At 46.7% G+C, this 26,452-nt stretch overlaps 1 protein-coding gene across 4 annotated transcripts in view; it reads right to left on the reverse strand.

The window, feature by feature from the left end:
* zhx3b (zinc fingers and homeoboxes 3b) overlaps nt 1-26,452 on the reverse strand; it is an 83,393-nt gene that overhangs the window by 30,276 nt on the left and 26,665 nt on the right. The window contains exon 1 of one of the 4 annotated variants that reach the window (XM_086005722.1): nt 23,977-25,430. The exons of the other annotated variants lie outside the window; for them this stretch is intronic. The gene's annotated coding sequence lies outside the window, so the exon portion shown is untranslated. Of the gene's footprint in view, nt 1-23,976; nt 25,431-26,452 lie in introns of those variants that run through there. 4 annotated transcript variants of the gene reach the window in all.

The raw sequence follows: 26,452 nt of genomic DNA on the forward strand, positions 1-26,452 counted from the left end.
GGGTCATTATGTAATATCTAATTTCTAATGCAGTTTCACAATATAGTCTATTTCCCCATTTATGCAGAGAGGTGGATATCCGACAATACTGGAACTAGGGTTGCCAACTCCGGCTACATTTCGTGTCACAACCCTCCCGCCACCAACTGCCCCGCCCCCCAAACTCTCGCCATCGGTTGTCCAACACACCCACCCTCCCTCACGTGCAGCGCCTTTCCATGCCAATTGGAAAGCAAACAGATTCTTCATTACCCATCAGTCTGACTGCCTTTCTTCCCCTCATCTCCTATATTTTTATGACTAATAAACAAAATTGTTCAAAGAAAATGGGGGGGGGGGGGGGTGAAAAAAACACAATTTGTTTTTAGTGACCCAATGATTTTTCTCCCGGGTGTTTCTCGCAGCAGTATCCTGGAGATCAATCTTTAATTCCTGGAACTCCGGGACAATCCTGGAGGGTTGGCGACCCTAACTGGAACAATTGCCTAACTGGACTTGCATATGTAAGGTGAACAGGCTTGGTTTCTTTTCTCTTGAAAAAAAGGCTGAGGGGTGACTTGATAGAGGTCTATAAGATTGTGAGAGGATAGAGAGAGAGAATGTTTCCACTTGTGGGGAAGAGCCTAACTAGAGGCTATCAATATAAGATAGTCACCAAGAAATCTAATCGGGAATTCAGAAGAAACTTCTTTACCCAGAGAGTGGTGAGAATGTGGAACTCGCTACCACAGGGAGTGGTTGAAGCGAATAGTATCGATGCATTTAAGGGAAGGCTGGACAAGCATATGAGGGAGAAGGGACTAGAGAGGGTTATGCTGATAGATTTATGAGGAAAGATGGGAGGAGGCTCGACTGGAGCATAAACACCGGCATGGACTGGTTGGGCCGAATGGCCTGTTCCTGTGCCGTATATCCTATGTAATGCGGAGTTGCTGAAAAAAAAAGGCATTCACATTTCTTGTATAGGCACATCTGACTTTACCAGAGAGCTTCCCTGAGGATGGGGCAAAAAACCACAAGGGCAATAGTACTGAGTGCATTGTTGGCCTGCACAAAATGGCGGCCAGAGTAAAATGGCCTTTCCGTCGGCAAGCAGTAGCTAGTAACTCAGTTTCAAGGCAGAGTGCAAAGCTGCTGCCTGGGCAAGCGCTGCTGTGTTAGAAGTGGGGAATGAAATTCTGAATCCAAGTTTAAAATGATAACCGCGTTTCCACTGAGCAACAGTTGGGATTATTACTGTTCCAGCTCGCCGTCACATGCTGCGTGCTAACATTACATCGTGCTGTCATGGGTGAAGTCATCAGTCAGAATATAGTCCTTTCACCCGCGGGAGCTGGGTTTAAACCCCGCCCTTTCCGATAGGGCCCAAGAGTCTCTGCAAGCATCCTGCATGAAGCAATCTACAGCAGCCTTGATGCAAAATTTCAATGAGAGGTCACAAGCCTGGCCTGGGTGGGGGTGTTGATAGGTGATAGAAATATCCTGGTGCCGCGGGGAGTGCTCAAGGTTGGTATTTAAAAAAAAAAAAATTCACAGGATGTGAGCGTCGTTGGCAAGGCCAGCCTTTCTTGCCCATCCCTAATTGCCCTCGAGAAGGTAATGGTGAGCTGCCTTCTTGAGCCGGTGTTGGTATGAAGGCACAATGTTGAAGTAAAGCAGAGAGAGAGAGAGAGAGAGAGAGAGAGAGAGATTTATCCTACATCTAACCTGTTCTACACTTGACCTGGGAGTGGTTGGTCACAACACTGGGTACAAATAATGGAAAATGTTCTGTTCCAGACTGCCAGCATCTCTAAACTTGCCAAGCGCAGGTTAATGTCTTATTGTCCTTAGTCTGCCGTTTATAATGAAAAAGTGGACATGGACATGAGTAAACAAGGGAACAAGACCAAAAGAAAGACAGACTTGCACTTCTATAGCACCTTTCACAACCTCAGGGTGTCCCAAAGTGCTTTACAGCCAATTAAGTACTATCGAAGTGTAGTCACTGTTGCAATGCAGAAAACGCAGCAGCCAATTTGCGCACAGCAAGCTCCCACAAACAGCAATGTGATAATGACCAGATACTCTGTTTTTGTTATGTCGATTGAGGGACAAATAATGGCCAGGACACCGGGGAGAACTCCCCTGCTCTTCTCCGAAATAGTGCCACGGGATCTTTTACGTCCACCTGAGAGAGAGCAGAGAAAGACAGCACCTCCGACAGTGCAGCACTCCCTCAGTACTACACTGGGAGTGTCAGCCTAGATTTTTGTGCTCAAGTCTCTGGAGTGGGACTTGAACCCACAACCTTCTGACTCAGAGGTGAGGGTGCTGCCCACTGAGCCACGGCTGACACAATAGAAAGCAGTAATGCCACCGAGTCTTCCTCGCAGACAAAAAAGTTTCAATAAAAATTAGCTCTCAAAAAAAATGCACGCTAGGGACTCCCGAGGTTAAAGGTCAGTCATGAGAATTGCAGCAGAGCGAGGGAATAAATACAAATTGACCTCCGAACTTCAGGCCAGACCAGAGTTTTGAACCTCACAACATGGATGCAGCGGCCATTGCTGGGTCTCTCATATTACAGCGGGAGCTGAAAGGGAGAGTGGTCCATGAGCTATGGGGGAATAGCAAGCGCAAGACCGGCAGAACAAACTATCCCAGAGAGCAGATCTGCCGCAACAGGCACAGCTACTTGGATCTCTGAGGACCAGTGGATGAGGAGGTTTGGACTCAGCAGGGAGCCGGTAAACAAGGTGCGCCAACTGGGTCATAATGGAGCAATCGATGGACTGCAATGCATTACCAGTAGCAACAGAGGTCTGGACCGATGGACTATTTTATGTGCAGATAGCACCCTCTGGTGGTGGTTATGTGTTAGCAGTGTGTTTGTATGAAACAGAGGTCATTTGACCTTTGTTCCTTTCTTCCTGTGGGAGGTCATTTGACCTTCGTACCTTTCTTCCTGTGTAACCCAGGAAGAACCTGGCAGTAATGGAGGATTCCATAAGGGTTTCACAATCCAATGTAATCTGATTTCATATGTTAGGCCAAGCGCAATATCTGTGAGTATCTTTGTTTGTTAGCATAATAGCAACGTTGTCAGAGTAGTATTTTGACAATATGTTTATAAAAGGTTAATATTTGATAGTTACAGAAGTTAGTCCAAATGTTAGTTAGTTATACAATTAGTCTATTCTACTGTTGTAAATATGTTTATATCTTATGTAATATCGAATGTATAGTACTCAGTTTATGTACAAAACATACTTTATCTTTGTTTACAGTTTCATAAATTTGTTAAAGTAAAGGCTTCAAACAGCAAACGGCTTCACGAAGAATTATTTTGAATAAGTGTTTAACTTGCTGGATAACTAGATAGGAGCACGTCTAGCGCGGCCAGTACAGAGGTCACTTTAGTGCCACAGGGTCCTTTCAGGAATCCGTAGGGGGCATAGAGTCATAACGGGCACAGGAGGAGGCCATTTGGCCCATCGGGTCCGTGCCGGCTCTCTGTAGAGCAATCCAGTCAGTCCCATTCCTCCGCTCTATCCCCGTAGCCCTGCAAGTTTATTTCCCTCAAGTGCCTATCCAGTCTCCCCTTGAAAATATTGAGTGTCTCCGCTTCCACCACTTCCGTTGGCAGCGAGTTCCAGGTCATCACCACTCGCTGTGTAAAAGTTTTTCCTCACATCCCCCCTGTATCTCTTGCCCAAAACCTTCAATCTGTGTCCCCTGGTCCTTGTAGCATCAACTAGTAGAAACAGCCTTTCCCTGTCTAGCCTATCCAAACCCGTCATAATCTTGTACACCTCTATCAAATCACCCCTCAACCTCCTTTGCTCTAATGAAAACAAATCCAGCTTCTCCAACCTGTCCTTGTAGCCAAGATCCCCCAGCCCCGGAACCATTCTGGTAAATCTCTGCGCCCTCTCAAGGGCCTTCACACTCTTCCTAAAGTGTGGTGACCAGAACTGGACACAATATTCCAGCTGTGACCAAACCAGCCCTTTATAAAGGTTCAGCATAACTTCTCTACTTTTGTACTCAATACCCCTATTTATGAAGCCCAAGATCCCATATGCTTTGCTAACCACTCTCTCAATATGTCCTGCCACCTTCAGGGACCTATGCACATTAACTCCCAGGTCCCTCTGTCCCTGCACACTCTTTAAAACTGTGCCATTAAGTGTATATTGCCTCTCCCTGTTCCTTCTGCCAAAATGCATCGCCTCACACTTCTCTGTATTAAATTCCATCTGCCACTTGTCTGCCCATTCTGTTAGCCTTTCTATGTCCTGTTGCAGTTGATTGGTATCATCCTCACTGTTTGCCACCCCCCCAAAGTTTGGTGTTATCAGCAAATTTAGAAATTCTACTCTGTATCCCAGGAGTCACAGTAGAAATTCTACTCTGTAACCCAGGAGTCACAGTAGAAATTCTACTCTGTAACCCAGGAGTCACAGTAGAAATTCTACTCTGTAACCCAGGAGTCACAGTAGAAATTCTACTCTGTATCCCAGGAGTCACAGTAGAAATTCTACTCTGTATCCCAGGAGTCACGTCTCTATGCCGTGCCCTGTTGCGTTAAGGAATTAACTGAATGCCCGGTTTCATCACGCAGCCAGGCGCATACACTTCAACAGCAGCTACCAACTGCAGCGGCCGAGGCAACTACAGATTTAGTAACGAGGTTTTGCTGCACACATGCAGCTACCAACAATCCTATGACAGACCTAAATAAGTAATATGACTCCACCAACACTCAAATCGTATGCAACCACCGACAGAAATTTAATGGATGCTAATGCACATTTCCATGGGGAAAACACAATCGCTTTCATTCTGAGGCAATCAAATGTGACCCAGCTCTTTGAAAGTGAAAGATGTACAGGGTGGCTGGCTTCTTGAGTTAGATGTTACCTTGGTGCAACCTTGGCTGATGACACCTCTGCACAACCCCTCGTGCACTCGCAGAGATCTGGTACAAGGCACATGGACGGACAGTGAGCAAACATTTACCGATGTAACAACAGTGACTGCACTTCGAAATTAATCCATTAGTGGTCAAGCAGTAATGGGGACATCTTGAGGACGTGATAATAGATTATATAAGCAAGTTCTTTCTGTCTAGAACAGTCCTTCAGATGGTTGGGGGGGGAGGGGGTTGGAGGGGAATAAGGGGAGATGCAAAATTGTAACAGTATCTGCAGTATGCCATTGACAGTGACCCCACCACTGACTCGAGATAAGAGCGCCAGCAAGGCACGGAAGATGTGGAGGACAATGGTATGCAGAAGCCACCAGCAGCAGCAGAGTCCCTGAAGTAAGAGGGAGATAAGTGCAGGAGAGTCTTATTAGCTAAAGAACATGGTAATGTAGCGGTTATGTTACTAGGCAAGTAATCCAGAGGACGTGAGTTTGAATCCCGCCATGGCATTTGGAGAATCTGAATCCAGTTGAAAAAAATTGGAATCAAAAGCTGTTGTAAAAAAACATTTTCCTGGGAAAACAGATCCCATTAACATAGAAACATAGAAGATAGGAGCAGGAGTAGGCCATTCGGCCCTTCGAGCCTGCTCCGCCATTCAATGACATCATGGCTGATCATCCAAATTCAGTACCCTGTCCCTGCCTTCTCCCCATATCCCTTGATCCCTTTAGCCTCAAGAAACATATCCAACTCTTTCTTGAATATATTTAATGAACTGGCCTCCACCGCCCTCTGTGGCAGAGAATTCCACAGGTTCACCACTCTCTGGGTGAAGAAATTCCTCCTAATTTCTGTCCTAAATGGCTTACCCCTTATCCTTTGACTATGACCCCTGGTTCTGGACTCCCCGGCCATCAGAAACATCCTTTCTGCATCTAGTCTGTCCAGGCCTGACAGAATTTTATAGGTTTCGATGAAGATCCCCTCTCAATCTTCTAAACTCCAGCGAGTATAAGCCCAATCGACACAATCTCTCCTCGTACGTCATTCCTGCCATCCCAGGTATCAGCCTGGTGAATCTTCGCTGCACTCCCTCCATGGCAAGAACGTCCTTCCTCAGGTCAGGTGACCAAAACTGCACACAATACTCAAGGTGCGGTCTCACCAAGGCCCTGTACAACTGCAGCAAGACATCTTTGTTCTTGTACTCGAACCCTCTTGCTACGAAGGCCAACATACCATTTGCCTTCTTAACCGCCTGCTGCACCTGAATGCTTACCTTCAGCAACTGGTGCACAACACCCAGGTCTCTTTGCACTTCCCCTTCTCCCAATCTATTGCCATTCAAATAATAATCTGCCTTCCTGTTTTTGCCACCAAAGTGGATAACCTCACATTTATCCACATTATAGTGCATTTGCCATGTTTCTGCCCAATCACCCAACCTATCCAAATCATACTGGAGTTGCACAACATCCTCCTCACAGCTTACCCTCCCACCCAGCTTTGTGTCGTCTGCAAATTTGGAGATATTACATCCAATTCCCTCATCCAGATCATTAATATATATTGTGAACAGCTGGGGTCCTAGGACCGATCCTTGCGGTACCCCACTAGTCGCTGCCTGCCACTCGGAAAACGACCCGTTTATTCCAACTCTTTGCTTTCTGTCCGCCAACCAGTTTTCTATCCAAGTCAATACCTTGCCCCAATCCCTTGTGCCTTAATTTTGCACGCTAATCTCTTATGTGGGACCTTATCGAAAGCCTTCTGAAAGTCCAAATACACCACATCCACTGGTTCTCCCTTATCTATTTTACCAGTTACATCCTCAAAAAATTCCAGTAGATTAGTCAAGCATGATTTACCTTTTGTAAATCCATGTTGACTTTGTCCGATCCTGTCACTGCTTTCCAAGTGCGCTGCTATTACATCTTTTATAATACTCTAGCATTTTCCCCACTGCCGATGTCAGGCTTACCGGTCTATAATTCCCCGCTTTTTCTCTACCACCTTTTTTGAATAGTGGGGTAACATTAGCTACCCTCCAATCCATGGGTACTGTTCCAAAGTCTATCGAGTTCTAGAAGATGACCAGCAATGCATCTACTATCTCTAGGGCCACTTCCTTAAGTACCCTGGGATGTAGACCATCAGGCCCTGGGGATTTATCGGCCTTCAGTCCCATCAATTTTCCGAACACCATTTCCCTACAGATACTGATTTCTTTCAGTTCCTCCCTCTCATTAGACCCTATGTTCCCCGGCATCTCTGGGAGGTTATTTGTGTCCTCCTTTGTGAAGACAGAACCAAAGTATGTATTTAGTTGGTCTGCCATTTCCTTGTTTCCCATTATAAATTCCCCTGATTCTGACTGTAAGGGACCTACGCTTGACTTCACCAATCTTTTTCTCTTCACATATCTATAAAAGCTTTTACAGTCAGTTTTTATGTTCCCTGCCAGCTTACTCTCATATTCTATTTTCCCTTGCTTAATTAATCCCTTTGTCCTCCTTTGTTGACTCCTAAGCTGCTCCCAAACCTCAGGATTATTGCTTTTTCTAGCCAATTTATATGTCCTCTCCTTAGATCTTATGCTATCCCTAATTTCCCTTGTTAGCCACGGTTGAGTCACCTTTTTTGTTTTATTTTTATGCCAAACTGGGATGAACAAATTCTGTAGCTCATCCATTCGGTCTTTGAATGTTTGCCATTGCCTATCCACCGTCAACCCTTTGAGTGCCATTCCCCAATCAATCCTACCCAACTCGCTCCTCAGACCATCGTAGTTTCCTTTATTTAAATTGAGGACCCTAGTCTCTGAGTCAACTACTTCATTCTCCATCTTAATGAAGAATTCGATCATATTATGATCGCTCCGACCCAAGGGGCCTCGTACAACAAGATTGCTAATTAATCCTTTCTCGTTACATAATACCCAGTCTAAGATGGCCTGATCTCTGGTTGGTTCCTCGACATATTGGTCCAGGAAACCATCCCGTAAACACTCCAGGAATTCCTCCTCCACAGTATTGTTACTAATTTGGTTGGCCCAATCTATATGTAGATTAAAATCACCCATGATGACTGCTGTGCCCCTTATTGCACGCTTCTTTAATTTCCCTTTTAACGCCATCCCCAACCTCCACCTTACTGTTTGGAGGTCTATATACCACTCCACTAATGTTTTTTTCCCCTTGGTATTTCTCAATTCTACCCATACAGATTCCACATCATCAGAGCGAATATCCTTCATTACAATTGTATTAATCCCTTCTTTAACCAGTAATGCTACCCCACCTCCCTTTCCTTTTTGCCTATCTTTCCTGAATATCGAATACCCCTGGATGTTGAGTTCCCAGTCTTGGCCATCCTTGAGCCACGTTTCCATAATCCCAACCAAATCATATTCGTTTACCTCTATTTGCGCAGCCAATTCATCCACCTTATTACAAATGCTCCTCGCATTAAGACACAAAGCCTTCAGGCTTGTTTTTTTTAAAACACTCTTAGACCTATTAGAATTATTATTTATTGTGGCCATGTTTGATTTAAACCGTTGATTTCTCTGACTGCCACTTTTGTTTTTCTCCTTCCTATCTTTTGCTTTTATCCCTGTTTTTCTTTCCTCCGTCTCCCTGCTCACGTTCCCAACCCCCTGCCATTTTAGTTTAAACCCCCCCGAACAGTGCTAGCAAACCTCCCCGCAAGGATATTTGTCCCGCTCTGGTTCAGGTGCAACCCGTCCGACTTGTACAAGTCCCACCTTCCCCAGAAGCAGGCCCAGTGCTCCAGGAAACTAAAGCCCTCCCTCCTGCACCAACTCTTTAGCCACGCATTCATCTGTGCCACCCCCCCAGGCAACTTTGGAGGAACAGGCAGTTAATTCTGGACCTCTGCCCTTCTCCTGCCAACCCTTCAACACCAGTGCTCAGTGCTTCCATTTGTTCCTTATCCCCATCCTTGTATATTTGTGGCCAAATGGCTGTATCTGGGCTGATGCTTAATGCAAGATTGGGTGGATGTGTGTTGTGATGGTTGGTGCTCTTGGCAACTGCTCTCCTGTGGTGTGTCCTGCAGATCACTGGGTTCTCTTTGTTCTGTGAAGAGAGAAGATAGGTTATTAGGAGTACATAGACAAACATGTCTTTGAGAATTGTAGTGTTACATAAATTAAAATACAGTGTGTAAGGGCGCATTGATGCAATGTGGTACAAATCATAGAATGTGAGATTTGTGTCATAAACTAGGTGGTCCTCCAACCTCCTCGAGACCAATATCTTCGAGAGCCTCCCTCCCCATTAATTCACTGTTCGTGTTGAGATAAAGGAATCACCATCTATTCCAAACCCTGCCTTTTGTTCTGTACAAGTCTTTAAACACAAGAGCAATGTGGTTTAAGACAGGATGATTTTAAGTCATGAAAATTCCTTCTTACAATACATTGCTCTGTGATATTATGTATAATGCCATTAACCTGCTATTTAGCTTGTACTAACTCCCTTGCTAACTTCTTGACATTTCTCTGCACGTGTACAGTGTTTCTTGCATTTATGAATAACTTCTGCCTTTAACCTCAGTTCCCATGTAGATCATTCATCTTCGTATTTCTGTGCAAGTTAAAGACATTTTTTAAATGTCTTTAACATCTCAAGGCCTCATCCCCCATATGTGTCGTTCATCTGCATATTAAGACAGGGTGATATTCTCACCTTAGCGTGGTCCTCTTTTTCCAAGTTGTGACTGTTCCTCAAGATTTCTTTCCAGATCCTGAGTGGTGGGTCAACTTGACCTAGATGGTGATGTATTGCTACCTTCCATCTCCAGAAACAATTTCCACTTTTTAAAATCCTGTTTCAGCTCATTCCGGACAAACTGCAATTGAAAACGTATTTCCTATTGGATAGATGCTAACAAAAGATCAGCAAGGGATTCTTGCTTGGTTGCAAAACCAATAAGTGAACAAACCCACAGTTGCTGCTAACCACCTCTTCCCCACCCAAAAACCTCCTCGATTCCTTCAAAAATGCTGTCCAACTGGCTCTCCAAGGCCCACTCAATGAAATGAGCTTTCTTAACATTTCTTGTGCCATCTCACTAGTTTGTCTACACTTTTTCCATGCTCTTTGCTTTTTTTTTTTTAAATCAGGTGCCTCGCTCATTAGGTGCTTGAGAGCTTTGTAATAATGTTTGTGCGGCAAGTGGGTCGGGACTTGTTGCAATCGATCAGCAAAATCGTGCATAACTATTTTTTGGGGGAGTCACTCTAAAATCTATGAAGGACATTTAATCCTTAATTTGGGGGGGGGGGGGGGGGAGAAATGTATATGTGTGAGTGAGAGCATGGGCGAGAGGGTGCAAGAGTGCGTTAACTGTAGTAGCATCATTTTTAAATTGGCATATGCCTTGCTGTCGCCCCCACCACCACCAATCCATGAGGATGTAATAGACCAAACTCTGGTTAACAGCAATGCCACTTGCAGTTAAGATTCTTTGCATTAAATACAGAATCCATCCTCCAGCAGAATAGTAGGATGTATGCTGCAAGAGGACATAAAACCTTGATCAGAGATTCAACTTATAGACCCTAGCCCCGTGCGCTAGAATGAGTAGCTCAAGACAGCGTGCAAGATAAGAGACAGAAAACGGTGGAGGAAAAATATAACACAACATTCACACATCTGCCAGCTCTCCGCATTAACCGGAGCCAGCAGCAACTTGCATGACATCACGATGTGGTAACAAAAGGTCAGCAACAATCTCCCCGAGGCTGTTCATGGCTGCTTCAGTAGGTTTGAAACTGGTTTTGTACAGTGGAGATGAAGTGATAAGAAAATAAATTAAGAGCAAGGAGCTGAATATCGGAGGAGTGCATTTGTGTAGGCAGCCTGGAATTTACCTTGAATGAGCCAAGAGTGAATTTATTGCCGGCAGAATGACCTGGCAACTCCCGCACAATTTATCAGGAAGCCTTTCTTTTGAAAGGACAATGTGAATTAATCGTCCCTCCCCAAGAGAGAGTGCAAGAGAGAGGGATTGAAAGAGAGAGAGAGAGGGATTGAAAGAGAGAGAGAGGGAGGGATTGAAAGGGAGAGGAGGGGAGGGATTGAAAGGGAGAGGAGGGTTGGGGGGAAGGCAGGGAGGGCGGGGGGGGGGAGACAAAATTGTTTGACACCTACAGAATGTTGGAAAACTGTACTTTTTGTTATGTAAGCTTTGGCAATATGGTTCCCTGTAAACTTTCATGCCAATAAAGCATTTGAATTGAATTGAATTGAATTGAATTGAGAGAGCACGCAAGAGCACACATGTAGGAGATGATCAGAGAAAATTCTTGGATTCAGAGCCAGAAAAAGAGAGGGGGAGAGAGAGAAAGTGTATGTGTGTGTGGGGCAGGGGGAGGGGGGGGGAGAAAGAGAGGAGAGAGGACAGAAAGGGGAAGAAAGGGAAAAAGACAGACAAGAGCACATGTGTGCACAGGTAGGAGATGGTCAGAGGCAATTCTAGGATTCAGAGCCAGAATGAGAGGAGAGGAGCGAGAGAGATAAACCACATCAAAAAAGGAGGAACAGAATAAAGAGAAAGGATACAGGTACAGACAACAGTCCATCACCGACAATTTGAAGTTGCTTTTGTGCTTTAAAAAAAAATTGAATTATCTGATGATTTGAATTCAGCAATGCAAGTAAGACAGCAAAGTGGGAATTTAGTGCTAATAAAATTGAATTATCAGGTCATTTCAACGAAGGAACTTTAAATTAAGAGCAGACTGTATGTGCAAACAGCAGGAGAATCTACAATTCAAAACCACATTCAATTCTGCACCCCCCCCCCCCAAACGAATCCATGGCCGAATTGCACAGACATTGTGCACTGCATTCAACCAATCCTCAAATCAACTGCACGACTGTTGAACTGCTCAGCGCACCTGCCCATTTTTAAAAACTGCAAGACATCAACTGTGCTCAGAAAATTACATTTCTGCAGATACAGCCAAAACCCCAGTGCATATATCCCTAATTCCAGTTTTACTTTCAGATACTCAGCGCTGGGTCTCCTCCTGGTTACGAATTCAGTGCTGGATTTATAAATGACTGGCATTTAAAGAGAGTAAATTTTTCATTTTAAACATTTAGGCCAAATTTCAACAAAAGAGATTACGGTTCCGATACCGCCTGACAGAAGCCTGTGATGATAGAGGACAGGAGATTGATCAGCCAAAAGCTGGCGCAATTTAAATTTTAACCCATTGCTGAGAGATGAGCTCAGATCAGTGAATGGACTACCACTGTGCCCTTGGCTGATAACCTGCGGTCCAGGCTGCGGCCTACCAAGCTCACGCTATCTTTGAACAGAGTGCCTGCCCCCTCGGAATGCTAGCCGAAGACGCTGCATGCCTGGGCTCCCTTCCTCGGGGACGACGAGCCATTTTAGCACGGCTCAGTTCACATGAAACCCTCTGCTGAAGCCCCGGAGGTTGGAGAGGAAATTTCAGACCTGGAGCAACCTCCCCTCCCCCCACCTCACCCAGATATGGAGCAGCCTGTCCTCTCCCCCACACAGAGCAACCCACCCCCCGGCCCCAGACACAGAGCGACTGCTCCCCTCCCCCCAGACACTGGGCGACTCCTCCCCTCCCCCCAGACACTGGGCGACTGCTCCCCTCCCCCCCAGACACAGAGCGGCGACTCCTCTCCCCCCAGAGCAACCCCTACCTGCCCAGACAGAGCAACTCCTCCCCTCCCCCCCAGACACCAAGCAACCCCTACCCCCCCAGACAGAGCGACCCCTTCCCTTCCCCCCAGACAGAGCGACCCCTTCCCTCCCCGCAGACACAGAGCGACTCCTCCCCTACCCCCAGACACAGAGCGACTCCTTCCCTCCCCGCAGACAGAGCGACTCCTTCCCTCCCCGCAGACAGAGCGACTCCTCCCCTACCCCCAGACACAGAGCGACTCCTTCCCTCCCCCAGACACAGAGCGACTCCTTCCCTCCCCCACAGAGCGACTCCTTCCGTCCCCCCAGACAGAGCGACTCCTTCCCTCCCCCCAGACACAGAGCGACTCCTTCCCTCCCCCCAGACAGAGCGACTCCTTCCGTCCCCCCAGACAGAGCGACTCCTTCCGTCCCCCCAGACAGAGCGACACCTTCCCTCCCCCCAGACACTGAGCGACCCCTCTTCCCCAGACATAGTGCGGCTCCTCCCCTCCCCAGACACTGAGCGACCCCTCCCCCCCACCCACCCAGACACTGAGCAATGCCCAGACATGGAACAACCCCTCCCTCCAGAGATGGAGCGACCCCTCCCACTCTCCCCCCACCAGACACAGACCGACCCCTCTCCTCCTTCACCCCCCTCAGCTCAAATGCAAAAAAGGTTCCAAAAAAAATTGCGTTTTATTTTTCAAACAAGAAATCAGAGCTAAAAATTGTTTCGCTGCAAGTTTTGGTAAATCGTTGCCTCGATACTTCAGCAGCAATGTTCCCGCTAAGCTGCGCGCTCCTGGAGGTCCCGCACAGACCACTCACCGCCTTTTAAATGGAAGAAACCGCGCAGGCGCGAAAATCTGAATGGGTCGCGCAGCCAGTTAAAGGGAACATGCATGAAAAAAAATTAAGAGGGAACATTATACAGCAGCCCATCAGAATGAACTGAATCCTAAGGTCACGAGCGTAATTGTGACTTTTTATTTTAATGCCAGGGCTCGAAAAAATGTAATTGCCGCTCAATAGCTTGTTTGGGTAGGTGTGCCACGCTGTGCACTCCTGGGCCATTCAGACCGGGTGAGGTGCTCAAGGCCGATCCCTGGTCTGTGCGGCGTTACCAGTGATGGGCCTCACAATCAGGGCAGTGGGGAATAGCCGCTCAAACGCCGCTGCAGTTCTAACTTTAGCCAAACCCCATCATTGAAAGAGGAGCACAGAGGAAAAAAAAAATCCCATGTAGGAGGTATCACCTCAGTAAAGAAAGGCTGAGGACCGAAAAAATCAGTCGTGGTCCCAGCTCCCGATTGCTATTCAAGACCAGCATTTATTGCCCATCCCTAGTTGCCCTCGAGAAGGTGGTGGTGAGCCGCCTTCTTGAACCGCTGCAGTGCCTGTGGGGAAGATACTCTCCCACAGTGCTGTTAGGGTGGGAGTTATGGTGCTTGGATTTTGGACAGTGTCTGGACTATGCTCAACAGTGGTGCCCCCCGCCACCCCCACCCCTCAGTCAATTAGCCCACTGGCACGCTGTCTCTAGGCTCCACTACCGTGGCCAATCTGTAGCCATGGAAACGGGGCCCCAGCAGGAGGCAGCACCTTCAGGAGGAGGAGGAGGAGAGATATTTGGAGGATGTAGAAATAAAAAACAAACAAAAGGAAATTCAAGTGCCCGCTCAGGACTCTTCACCTCAAATCAGGACTTTCGTCTTTTATGGTCTGACAGGAAAAAGGAAACTCGTTTCCTGTTTCAGAAAACCACACATTATTCTTCTGGACACAGATTACTGTACTTCAGATTAGCTTCCTGGTTCTAGAGACTTGGATCTGAATTGGTCTTTACCCAAAGCTTTTTTTGGGAAATAAAGACAATTTAAAATGTGAACAGATGACTGCTCAGTTCCTCACTATACACAGGCCTCAGTTAGAGAACCTTCACCAGCCGGCACACAGCACAGGCCTTTGATTTTAGGTGACGTGTATATTTTGTTGCCTATTTATTTCTGCAGTGGTGACTGAAGGAGCCATTTGATTGAAGGAGCCGTGTTTGATTAAAAAAAATGAAACTTTTATTCCCCACAAATGGCATACAATTTTTAAAAAGGACATGGGGTGGCTGTCCTCTGTTCTCACCTCCTCTGCTGAAGGGGCCAGCTATTAGTGGGATATAGCAATAGAACGCAGGCAGCCCTGTGGTTCCTCGTCTAAGTGGTAATTCTCCATGAGTTAAGCCTGGATTTTGAGTGTAGGCAGGCTATTTGACCTTGGGGGGGGGGGGGTGGTGGGAAGAGAGGGGGGGGGAGAAAGAGATGGTGGGGGGGGGGGGGGGTGCAAACACAACACAGGCCAATCTCCTCTTCTTCTTCTGCGGCAGTCCCTCGGAACTGAGGATGACTTGCTTCCAGGCCAATCTAGACCTTCCAACACTGGTTAACAATCACCTCCAACCCTCGATCAACTGTAGCAACTACCCAGACAATGGCTGCTCCCATTTTTTCCCCCCAGACAGCAGCTGTTGGTAATGATTCTGCTATTGTCCTTTACACCTCCTCTAGACCCTTTTGCTTCTTTACTTGTTCCATTACCACCCCCTTTCGCCTCGCACCATCATCCCTGTTGTCATTTAATCTCTCCCGCCTTCCACCCTATCACAGACCTTCCCTTTTGTTCTTTCCTCCCCGCCCCACTTTCCCTGCCCCTGCACTTGCTTAAAAACCTGTTACATCTCCAACCTTGACCTTGACAAAAAGTCATCGACCTGAAACGTTAACTCTGCTTCTCTCTCTCATCACAGATGCTGCCTGACCTGCCGAGTACTTCCAGCATTTTTCTAGTTTTTAATTTCAGATTTCCAGCATCCGCAGTATTTCGCTTTTTGTGCCCAAACGACTGAGATCAGCGGACTCAGCACAGTTTGGAGAGCGAACCTGTCATCTACCGGCTCGGAACCCCGGCAGGTTGAAATGATTCGGGTCATCTATTCCAGCTCGAGTCAGCTGTAGCAACATTTTAATAAAACCCATGAACTCTCAATGCTGTCAGTGTCACACGCGGTTTGGGGGGTGGGGAGGGATGCAAGCGGCAGCTTAGGCAAGAACATGCAGCTGTGGCCTGCTTATCAGCTCATAAGAGAGTCAGGGGGGTTGGGAGGAGGGCTGCTCTGCTCGAGCTGTGCAGTCCGTTGCGCAAGTTGTATCTTATGCAGGGCTTGACCTGCGATGTGGGAGACCTGGGGTACTGGAGGGACTGAGATTTGATGGGATGAAAAGTATTTTAATTTATCCTTGAATGTTCTTGTGCATCTACTCATGCATTCAGCTGAATTCTGGTCAACATAATGAACACAGTTGTGACCATAATAACAACAGAAAATGCTGGAAAAACTCAGCAGGCCATGCAACATCCGTGGAAGAGACTCTTCTTTCTTTCATCCCCTCCCCCATTTCCCAGCCCCCAAACTGCCTTTTAATCTGTTTCATTTCCTGCCCCTTTTTTTCTCCGTTCTGAAGAAGGGTTTCGACCCGAAACGTTGACACTCTTTCTCTCTCCACGGATGTTGCCCTGGCCTGCTGAGTTTTCCCAGCGTTTTCTGTTGCTATTTCGGATTTCCAGCATCCGCAGTATTCTGCTATCGTACAGTTGTGACCATATTTTTTAAAAATGGTAAACATAAAAGGATTATTTGATTTTTTTTAACTTAGGTAGAATCACAGTATATAGAGTCAACGCCCAATTAAAGTGTCCCAGCTCTTGAAAAAAATTACACAGACCTACCACCACTTGAATTAGTGCAAATGTTGCCGTTAAACGGAAAATCAAACTTGTGGCAGAGGCACTCGTAACCAAGGGGCCCGCTCTACAAACTGGCCGGGCCTCGTAGGAATCCAGCAAGCCTGACTACTAATCAGCGCCTGCCTGCTCGTCTGTGTCACAGTGTCAAATAACTTGTGCACTAAAGATTGAAAATTTACTTCAGTCTAGCCTAGGAATTCTAGAAATCAAATTGCGAATTCGGAAGGATCTTCTTGGCCCAGAGAGTGGCGAGAATGTGGAACTCGCTACCACGGAGTGGTTGAAGCGAATAGTACAGATGCATTTAAGGGGAGGCTAGACAAGCACATGAGCGAGAAGGGAATCATAGAATGGTTACAGCACAGAAGGTGGCCATTCGGCCCGTCGAGCCCGTGCAGGCTCTCTGCAAGAGCACTTCAGCTAGTCCCGCTCACCCCCGCCCTTTCCCCGTAGCCCTGCAAAATGCTTTCCTTCAAGTACTTATCCAATTCCCTTTCGAAAGCCACAATTTGAGTCTGCCTCCACCACCCTTTCGGGCAGTGCATTCCAGATCATAATCACTTGCTGTGTAAAAAAAAATGTTTTTCCTCATGTCGCCTTTGGTTCTTCTGCCACAACACCTTAAATCTGTGTCCTCTGGTTCTCGACCCTTCCACCACTGGGAACAGTTTCTCTCTATCTAGACCCCTCATGATAGAGGTTTATGCTGATAAGAGTTAGAGGAGGAAAGCCGGGAGGAGGCTCGAGTGGAGCACAAATGCCGGCATGGACTGGTTGGGCCAAATGGCCTGTTTCTGTGCCGTATATGCTATGTAATCCTAGGGATGCCAACTCTCCAGGATTGTCCTGGCGTCTCCAAGAACTAAATTTTCTTTTAAAAATTGTAGTATTTAAAAAAAGGTTTTTTTTCTTTTTCATTGAACACTTTTGTTTATTGGTTATAAAATATTGGAGATGGGGGGGGGGGGGGAATTGTTTGACTGGGCAGGACAGGAATATATCCAAACAGAGTTGAGTGTGGTGTGTGCATGCAGTTTTCAGTCCTTGTGTGCTTTTTAAACAGATTATATTTCCCACAAATTTAGCGCTGCAATTCCGACGTATGTAGCAGTAGCTGTTGACGTGACAATGCCATGTGCTGAGCGGATTGTGATGCCGACAATATGGAACTGCAGAAAGCACGATGAGCGAGAGAGAGAGAGTAACGCAGGCCTACCAGAGCTAAATCCTCTCCGTTAACTGCCACTCGTCCAGCTTGTTGGATTTTCTCAACACCAAAAAAAAGCGCTCTCCCAAACACAAATCGAATCCTGAATATTTAAAAAAAACGTAGCCCATGAAACGAATTGCCCGCCACCCCACACTCCCCAGCCAGCCCTACCCCCCTCCCCCATCTCAAAAAAAGTCTCTACAATCTCTCAGGGACATCAGCGGAGTTTGAGTTTAAAACACAGGCCTGGAAATGGGGCAAGAATGTTTTTTTTAATAAAAACACGCAAGGTTCCTGGGTTTCACAACAAGCAATTGCCAAAAGGTTTTACGTTTCATTCAATCTCAAGAGTAGATCTGTGTGAATTAAACTGTTCGACTGCAGTTCTTGCTGTCGGATGCATCCGAACTCTCCCTCCCCCAGTGAAACACAAAGAACCCCCCCCCCCCGGGTGGGTGGATGCAGTTTGGTGCACTGGCTAGGCACAGACTCCCACGTAACTACAGGCACGACTAATGGTGGCAGCAAGGGCCACATGTTTTCGTAGAGGCCGTTTACTCTACCAATTCTGGAAAAAAAAAAGGGGATGGGTTTTTAAATTGGCTTTCCCCAAACAAAAGTCACAGGAGGAGAAAATACCCGAACAGCTCGCAGCATTAAGGTTCTGGCAGGAGGTGGGGGACTGCGGAAAGCCGAGCTACAGCAAAATTAAGACCTAATGGAAAGATTTTTCAGCTCCAATATTGTCCATCTCTCTGCTTACACACAATAGTGGGAACTGCGCCTACATTTGTGACAGGCGTATAAAAAGACACACAGAAAAGCAACACGCTGGGAAACTCAAGACGGTCGAGTGTCAGCAGGCTGTTCAAATACACGAGGCATTGCAAATGAGCCCAGTTACAGTATATCTGCCCCATCTCTACACCCGCAGAGGCACACAGACAGAGACGCGCACTCACAGAGATCCAGGCCCAGATCCAGGCCATCACACATGCGCGCTTTTACAGACAAACAATTCCACAAAGAATCCCCAGTTAGTGATCGGGGGGGGGGGGGGGTGGACACACTGGCCAATTATTTCTCCTCAACTCAGGGTCACTGCAACTAATTGGCGTTGCCCTGGTTATTGCCCCCTGCTGATATTCACCACCTCAGATTGGAAAGCAACCCTCAGAGCTTCTGAAATAACAACAGAAAATACTGGAAAAACTCAGCAGGCCAGGCAACATCCGTGGAAAGAAAATAGTCAACGTTTCGGGTACAGCCTTTGTCAAACTTCTGGTCTGTTCAGTGTAGTGTCACACTAACTCGCACCCACCAGTCTATCGGGAGGGGAGGGCGCCTCTCCGTTTTCACACACGCGAGCAGAGCAGCGGCATGTTGGGAATTTTTTTTTAAATTCCAATAAAATTACATTATAGAAATTGTAAAGCAAAGTTAAAAATAAAAACTAGGGCAGCTGCCTCGATAAGGCAGCAATGCAGACTAGGTTCAATCCCCTGTCTGGAGGGAGCTGGCAGAGCTCAGCCAGGGTGGTACCATTGGTTTTTATGCCCCAGGCGAAGGTAGAAACAAAAATTCCGCTAGAATTCCGAGCCCCGGTCACTTCCGAGTGATACCTGCTAGAAATTCACACAAGGACAGGAGCAAATTCAGTTGCAATATCCTCCCCGCAGACAAAGAGCCGGCTAATATTTACCATCGAGGCTCACACCTCTCAAGAGTGGACAAGGTACTGGATGGTGCCGGACACCTACAGCTCAGTAGTAGGGTAAACAACAGCAACTTGCATTTATATAGCGCCTCTACCGTAATAAAACATCCCAAGGCGCTTCACAGAGCATGATCAGACAAGAAGATTGGCACCGAGCCAAAGGAGGAGATATTAGGACAGGTCAAAAGCTTGGTCAAAGAGGGAGGATTTAAGGAGCGGCTTAAAAGGAGGACAGAGAGACGGAGATGTTCAGGGAGGGAATTCCAGAGCTTAGAGCCTAAACAGCTGAAGGCACGGCTGCCAATGGTGGGGTGAAGGAAGGCGAGAATGCACAAGAGGCTAGATTGGAGGAACATGGAGGGTTGCAGGGCTGGAAGACATCATTCAGTGTAGGCCTGAGCCAAACAGTCTAGAAAGTCGTAGGTTAATTCTCGGTCTATGCTGAATTAGTTGATCTCAAATATGGCACCAGTTAGGACTTTACAATTGACCTCACTGCTCTGATCTAAGGGGGCGGGGGGGGGGGGGCGGAAGGTGGAGGGAGATAAAGTCCTGATCAGGTGACTCCCGCTTGAAAATGCACGTGTAGATTTTAGGGGAGAACTTGCTGCATTGGCCCTCCCAGCCAATGAGCCTGCCTTGATTTACACTTGGGCAAGGTACCAGCATGTTGCAGTAGACCTGAACCACAGCAACAATTACGGCACTTGGATGAGTAGAGGGGAAAAATCTGGAAAAAAAACATCAGGAAGGAAGAAAGGCTCTCTCGCAAACACTGTCTTTTGCAGTGTCGTCATGGCAATAGAGGGGATGAATTTTAACACAACTGTAACTGGCTTCAGTTGCGAGATGGCTGGCCGGTAAAATGGTGTTCCTGTGCAGCCAGCTATTTAGTGTGGAATCAAAAAAAAAATCAACAGTAGAAACATCAAAATTCATTTTTGATTTAGTTGAATTCATGCACCAAATGGTTGTTTAAGGGAGGGATGGGGTTTAGGCAAAGAAACCAATTTACATATGAAAGAAATATTGAGGCCAGAGAAGGAGTGCTCACGGGATGGTACAGATCCCCCCCGGGAAGGGGAGAAATAGCGGTTCACGGGGTGGTAGAGACCCCCAGACGGAACAGACACAGCAACACACAGGATATAAACCCCCTCAAAGGTGAGGGAAGCAGTGAGTCATGGGATGGTAAATACCAGGAGAAAACCCCTCCAACCTCTCTATACTCCTTTAACACCCCATGCTTAAACCCCACCTCAAATCAAAATCAAATCAAATCAACTTTTATTGTCATTGTTAGTGCACAAGTGCAGTACAACGAAATGTAGGCTTGCGGCTCCCGAGAGTGTACAATTTGGATTAGGACACTTAAACATTTCAACATACATTTGTACATATATATTAGCATAAATATGACCATAATAAAGTGAATAAAGTGCATCGGCAGATGTGCAGGCTTTAGTGTTTATTTGTGGAGTTCAGTAGGATGACAGCCCTGGGAAAGAAGCTGTTCCTAAATCTGGTCGTACGGGTGCGAATGCATCTGTAGCGTCTTCCAGATGGTAGGAGGGCGAACAGACTGTGGCTGGGGTGGGTAGGGTCTTTGATGATGGTCCGTGCCCTCCGTAGGCAGCGTTTCTGATATATATGTTCTATGGTCGGTAGCCGGGTGCCGGTAATGCGTTGGGCAGTTTTGACTACCCGCTGCAGGGCTTTCCGGTCATGGGAGCTACAGCCGCCGTACCATACCATGATACAGTTTGTCAGGATGCTCTCTATAGTGCACCTCTTCCACCAAGCTATTTGTCAACCCTTCCAATATCTCTTTTTTTGGCTTGCTGTCGATTTTTGTCTGATTACGCTCCTGTCTACGTTAAAAGGTGCTATATAAATGCAAGTAGTTGCTGTTAAGCCAATGACCTGTAGACCAGAGAGGAGAGTGTGTCACGGACTGAGCCAAGCTTCTACTGGCAGCCGGGACTCAGTGGGTCACACCCTCGCCTCTTGAGTCAGAAGGTTGTGGGTTCAAGTCCCACTCCAGAGACATGAGCACAAAAATCTAGGCTGACGCTCCAGTGCAGTGCTGAGGGAGTGCTGCACTGTCGGAGGTGCCGTCTTTCGGATGAGACGTTAAACCGAGGCCCCGTCTGCTCTCTCAGGTGGACGTAAAAGATCCCAAGGCACTATTTCGAAGAAGAGCAGGGGAGTTCTCCCCGGTGTGCTGGCCAATATTTATCCCTCAATCAACGTCACTAAAACAGATCATCTGGTCATTATCACATTGCTGTTTGTGGGAGCTTGCTGTGCACAAATTGGCTGCCATGTTTCCTACATTACAACAGTGACTACACTTCAAAAAAATTACTTAATTGGCTGTAAAGCACTTTGGGACATCCGGTGGTCGTGAAAGGCGCTATATAAATGCAAGTCAGTCTGTCTTTCTTTTTTAATGGCATGCTTACTTCAGCACACTTGGAAGCTTCCTGGGCAGAATCAACGGTTTCACTGGATGAAGTCATGAGTTGAATGCCATGAGATGCAATCCACTCCCAAGTTTTGCTCCAGTGATGTGCAATGGGGAAATGGCCTGTGTGGGCAACACGCTCATCATTCACAAAGATCACTGGAGCTGAACTTGGTGATGTCACATCAGGGTGGAAGCTCTACACAAACTGTCTGCTGCCAGACTACCTAGAACAAGGATGCTTAAAAAGGGATAGAATACAATAACCAGGCCCGACAGACACACTGATAAGTAAATAAACATATTAATTAGAATTATGTAACAAGTTGACAGAATACACTTCCCCTTTACACTAGCAGAATCTCCTATGGCACTGCTCACCGTGAGTTCTCTGACCTCCGGTCTCTGCACCTCTCTCATTATGTCCACCTGACGTGTCCGTTTGTCTCTCTATTCCCTGCATCTCTCTCTGTAACCCCAATCTCTTTCTTGATGTGTCTGTGCGACCTATACCATACGAATCATTCTCTCTCTCTCTCCTCCCATCTATCTTATCTTGCCCCTCTCTTTCTCTTGTCCATGTCTCAGTCTCCCCATCTTTGTGTGATATCTTCCATCCAATCAATCTCTCTCCAATGTCTTACCCAGTTTACTCAGTAATAAAATACAAATCGCTTTATTGGCATGATAAGGTACATCTTATGTTGCCAAAGCATCAAAATACATTTATGGTTGAACACATAAACGCGGTTCCATTCATACAGTGTATAAACAGGTATATCCCTGAGTTTATAAATATACATTCGCCTTGTTTATATATACTCTTGTCTTAGTTTACTGGTTGTCCCTCTGTTCATGGCAAGCTGTAACATAGTGTGCCGCCAGTGTTACACAGCTTCTCTCCTCCCCCAGTAGGAATGGGAGTTTTTGGTTGTCAGTCAGATTTCTGAATTCAGGGCATATTTGTGATCATCACTGTGTCATCCATCTCTGATTGCACACACTCTCCCCATGATCTCGCTCAATTCCATGACCTTTGTGTCAGTGATGTCTTCTGCCTATTTGTCTTTTACCAACATGTCTCCCTTTGTATTCATCTCTCCCATCCCTGTGGAAATTCAGTCATATTTTTCTAATTTTTATACTTAAACCATGCGTTCTGTACTTGTCTATGCCCCATCTTGGAATCCAATACACATTCTTATATCAAGATTAAGATTAGTTTGTGTCTTACTTATAATTTATGTCGAGTATCTTGAGGTAAAACAATGAGAAATGGATGAAGATCTGGTATTTTTCATGGTATTTTGATTTTTTAAATTTAATAACCAAAAGAAACCTGTAGCTTCTATATCTATATCTTCCCTTATCTCGCCCCCAGAGCACCCACTTCATCCCAACATATCTCTACATCTTGCTCAGTATCTCTACCCTCCGTCTGTACCACAGGAGACGGTCAGGACAACATGGGCAAAAGTAGGTGGAAGAAAAATAATGTAAATAGCCAATACGATTGAATAAAGAGCAAGGTCAGAACTAAAGTGCAGCAGCAGGTGGGGCAGAGGTGGTGGTTGGGCTTTTGGTCAGGAATGGCTGGTAGAGCAAAGAAACAGTAAGGGGGTGGGGGAGTGGGGGTCAGGTAAACCTGAGCAGCGAGGCAGGCACCAGCAGGGAGAACACAAGACAAATGGAGGCAAGGCCTGTAATAGAGACACGGCGTCAGAACCGTGCTGGCACAGGAGGTTGGCCAGGAAGAGGCAAGTCTTTGGGGTTGATCGAGAGGCAGCGAGTGTCAGCGAGCGGGCATCGCCGTAAAAGGGAAGAGCAGGAGGGCCAAGCAACCTGACTGAGCAACGAGTCCAGAGGGGGGGGGGGAAACCAGTGGAGCAAAGGAACAGTAGGAGAGTCGTCGGCAGTTCCTGACGAGCATGGCCGGGAGAAGGGAGGGTGCTAGAGGAAGGCGAGTGAGAGGGCAGGGTTGGATTGCAGCCAACGTTAGGAGGCCTCGTGAGCCGAGAAATGGGAGCGGCTCGCGCTTCACAGTGCCACCTGGTGCTCGGAGATCTGCACTGCATGATAAGTATATCGGAATTTGAGCACAGATTACAGCGGCCATTACAACGACAACTTGCATTTATAGAGCGACTTTAACGTAGCAAAAACGTTCTTACCCCATTCTCGCAGCAGGTGAAACTAAATCACAAAACAAAACAAAAAAGAGAGCCTGGTAAATAGGAAGTGTTGAGATTTTTAATATTGATTTGGCGGCACATTTACAACAACAATCACCACATTACATGTACAAGAGTGCTTGCTGAATTTCCCCAACAAGGCCGAATGCCCCTGTTTGACCACCGACACTGTGGTTTTCACATTCAGATCAACTAGACTACTTTTAATTTAGAAGCAAAAAAAAAAAAGCCTCATTGATTTTTGACAAAGGGATTCACCTGAAATAGATCCTCTTTCACGTGCTAACCATCTCCAGCACTTTCTGGTTTTACTTCAGATTTCTAGCATTTGTGGTGGGGGGGGGGGGGGGTTTCTCGTTATCTTAGAATGTTGAAAGTCTGCTCGAAATGTATTGCGGTGAAGTGGTTTTTGAACAGTTTACAGTCTGTGAGTCAGCCAAGCAGGATCTAGTCCAAATCATTTTTCTCTGAAAATGAATCAGCTTCCTTGCTGGATATTCCTCTAACCACTCACAGATGGAGTCTGGCTTCTTCAGCGCTGTTGGCTAAAGTTAACATGTGGCAGAGAACATGGTTAAGGAGTGAGAGAGGTAGCGTGGGGTATGGCACTGCCAAGCATTAGAACCAGGCGCATAGACGCAATGGTCTCCCCCAATCCTATGAACATAGGGACAACGACAGACAGGGAAAAAAACCACTGGTCCATCCACCCTGCCCCACTCAACTATGATTCCTTGTGCAACACTACGCACACTCCCAATCCCATGTAATCTCCTGGGAGAGGTGAAAAAACAATTAATGGGGGCAAAGATCAGGAAAATTCCTCTCTGACCGCTTTAGGTGATCAAAACTAGTCCAGGGGACAACTATGGCCTGGATTAATATTATACGGTGCCTACAAAGGTGCTTCACAGGAGCGTTCTCAAACAAAATTTGACACCGAGCCACAGGAGGAGATATTAGGACAGGTGACCAAAAGCTTGGTCAAAGAGGTAGGTTTTAAAGGAGCGTCTTAAAAGGAGGCGAGGAGGTGGAGAGGTTTAGCGGGGGCATTCCAGAGCTTAGGGCCTACGGAGCTGAAAGCACGGCCGCCAATGGTGGAGCGATGAGAATCGGGGAGGCGCAAGAAGCCAGAATTGAAGGAACGCAGAGATCTCGGAGGGTTGTAGGGTTGGAAGAGGTTACAGAGATAGAGCAGGGCAAGGCCATGGAGGGATTTGAAAATAAGAATGAGAATTTTAAAATTCAGGCATTGCCGGACTGGGAGCCAATGTAGGTCAGCAAGCACAGGGGATGATGGGTGAACGGGATTTGGTGCGTTACCCCAAGTACAGTTACTCTCTGGGCTGTACTTCCGAGCAGCTTTCAACCCTGACACAAAGCAAGATATAACTTGTAGGATTCAAGTTTGATTCCCCCAATCCAGTGAGTTCCTAATCTCAGCTCTGCTGTGCAGAAGTGGGGGGGGGGGGGGGGGGGGAAGGGGAAAGAGTGGGTGGGGGGGGAAAGAGGTGGTGATGGATGCAGGAAGGGGTGATAGGCAGAGACCAAGCATCTTTCAAATGGGACACAGATGACCCAGGAAGAAAAATTGGAGAAATTCACATCCCTAAATTTCCTTCTTAAAATTACCCAAAAGCCAGAGTAAGGGTTAACCGTCCTTCAGACTATATTGCGTTACTCTTTAACGTTGTCTAGCTTATAAGCAAAAAAGAGAGACAATATTGGCCAGATTCTGCATGATTTTGCAATCTCTTGCTTGCACTAAGAAAAACAGATTTTACTAATGACGCAGTCCAACATGGAATTACTAACTCAAAACAGAACTACCCAGACTGCCTCGTACACACGACTGATCGATATCATAGTGCAGAATTATGACCTGGTTCCAAATCCTCCTCACCAGTGGCCAGCCCTCATTCCACAGATAGAACCATTTTACCATCACTGGACATCCTGTGGGTGTGAATCGAGTTTTAGATTTGGATACGGACAGCATTCAGCCTATTCAGGCAGAGATTGTATCACACAGAAGGTAAGTGGATTAATGGATAACAAACACATGATCCAGATGATCTTCTGGACTGGTTTTGATCGCCCGAGGGGGTTCGGAGAGGAATTTTCCAGATTTTTTTTTTTAGCCCTTATTGGCTCTTAGTGCCAGCCATGGCTCAGTGGGTAGCACCCTCGCCTCGGAGTCAGGAGGTTTAAGTCCCACTCCAGGGACTTTAGCACAAAAACCTAGGCTGAGACTCCAGTGCAGTGCTGAGGGAGCGCTGCACTGTCGGAGGTGCCGTCTTGCAAATGAGACGTTAAACCAAGGCCCCCATCTGCTCTCTCAGGTGGACGTAAAAGATCCCATGGCACTATTTCGATGAAGAGCAGGGGAGTTATCCCTGGTGTCCTGGCCAATATTTATCCCTTGATCAACATCACTAAAAACAGATTATCTGGT

The sequence above is a fragment of the Somniosus microcephalus genome, chromosome 13, assembly GCF_052327205.1.
Source record: "Somniosus microcephalus isolate GS21.2 chromosome 13, FLI_Smic_1.0, whole genome shotgun sequence".
Lineage (NCBI taxonomy): Eukaryota > Metazoa > Chordata > Chondrichthyes > Squaliformes > Somniosidae > Somniosus > Somniosus microcephalus.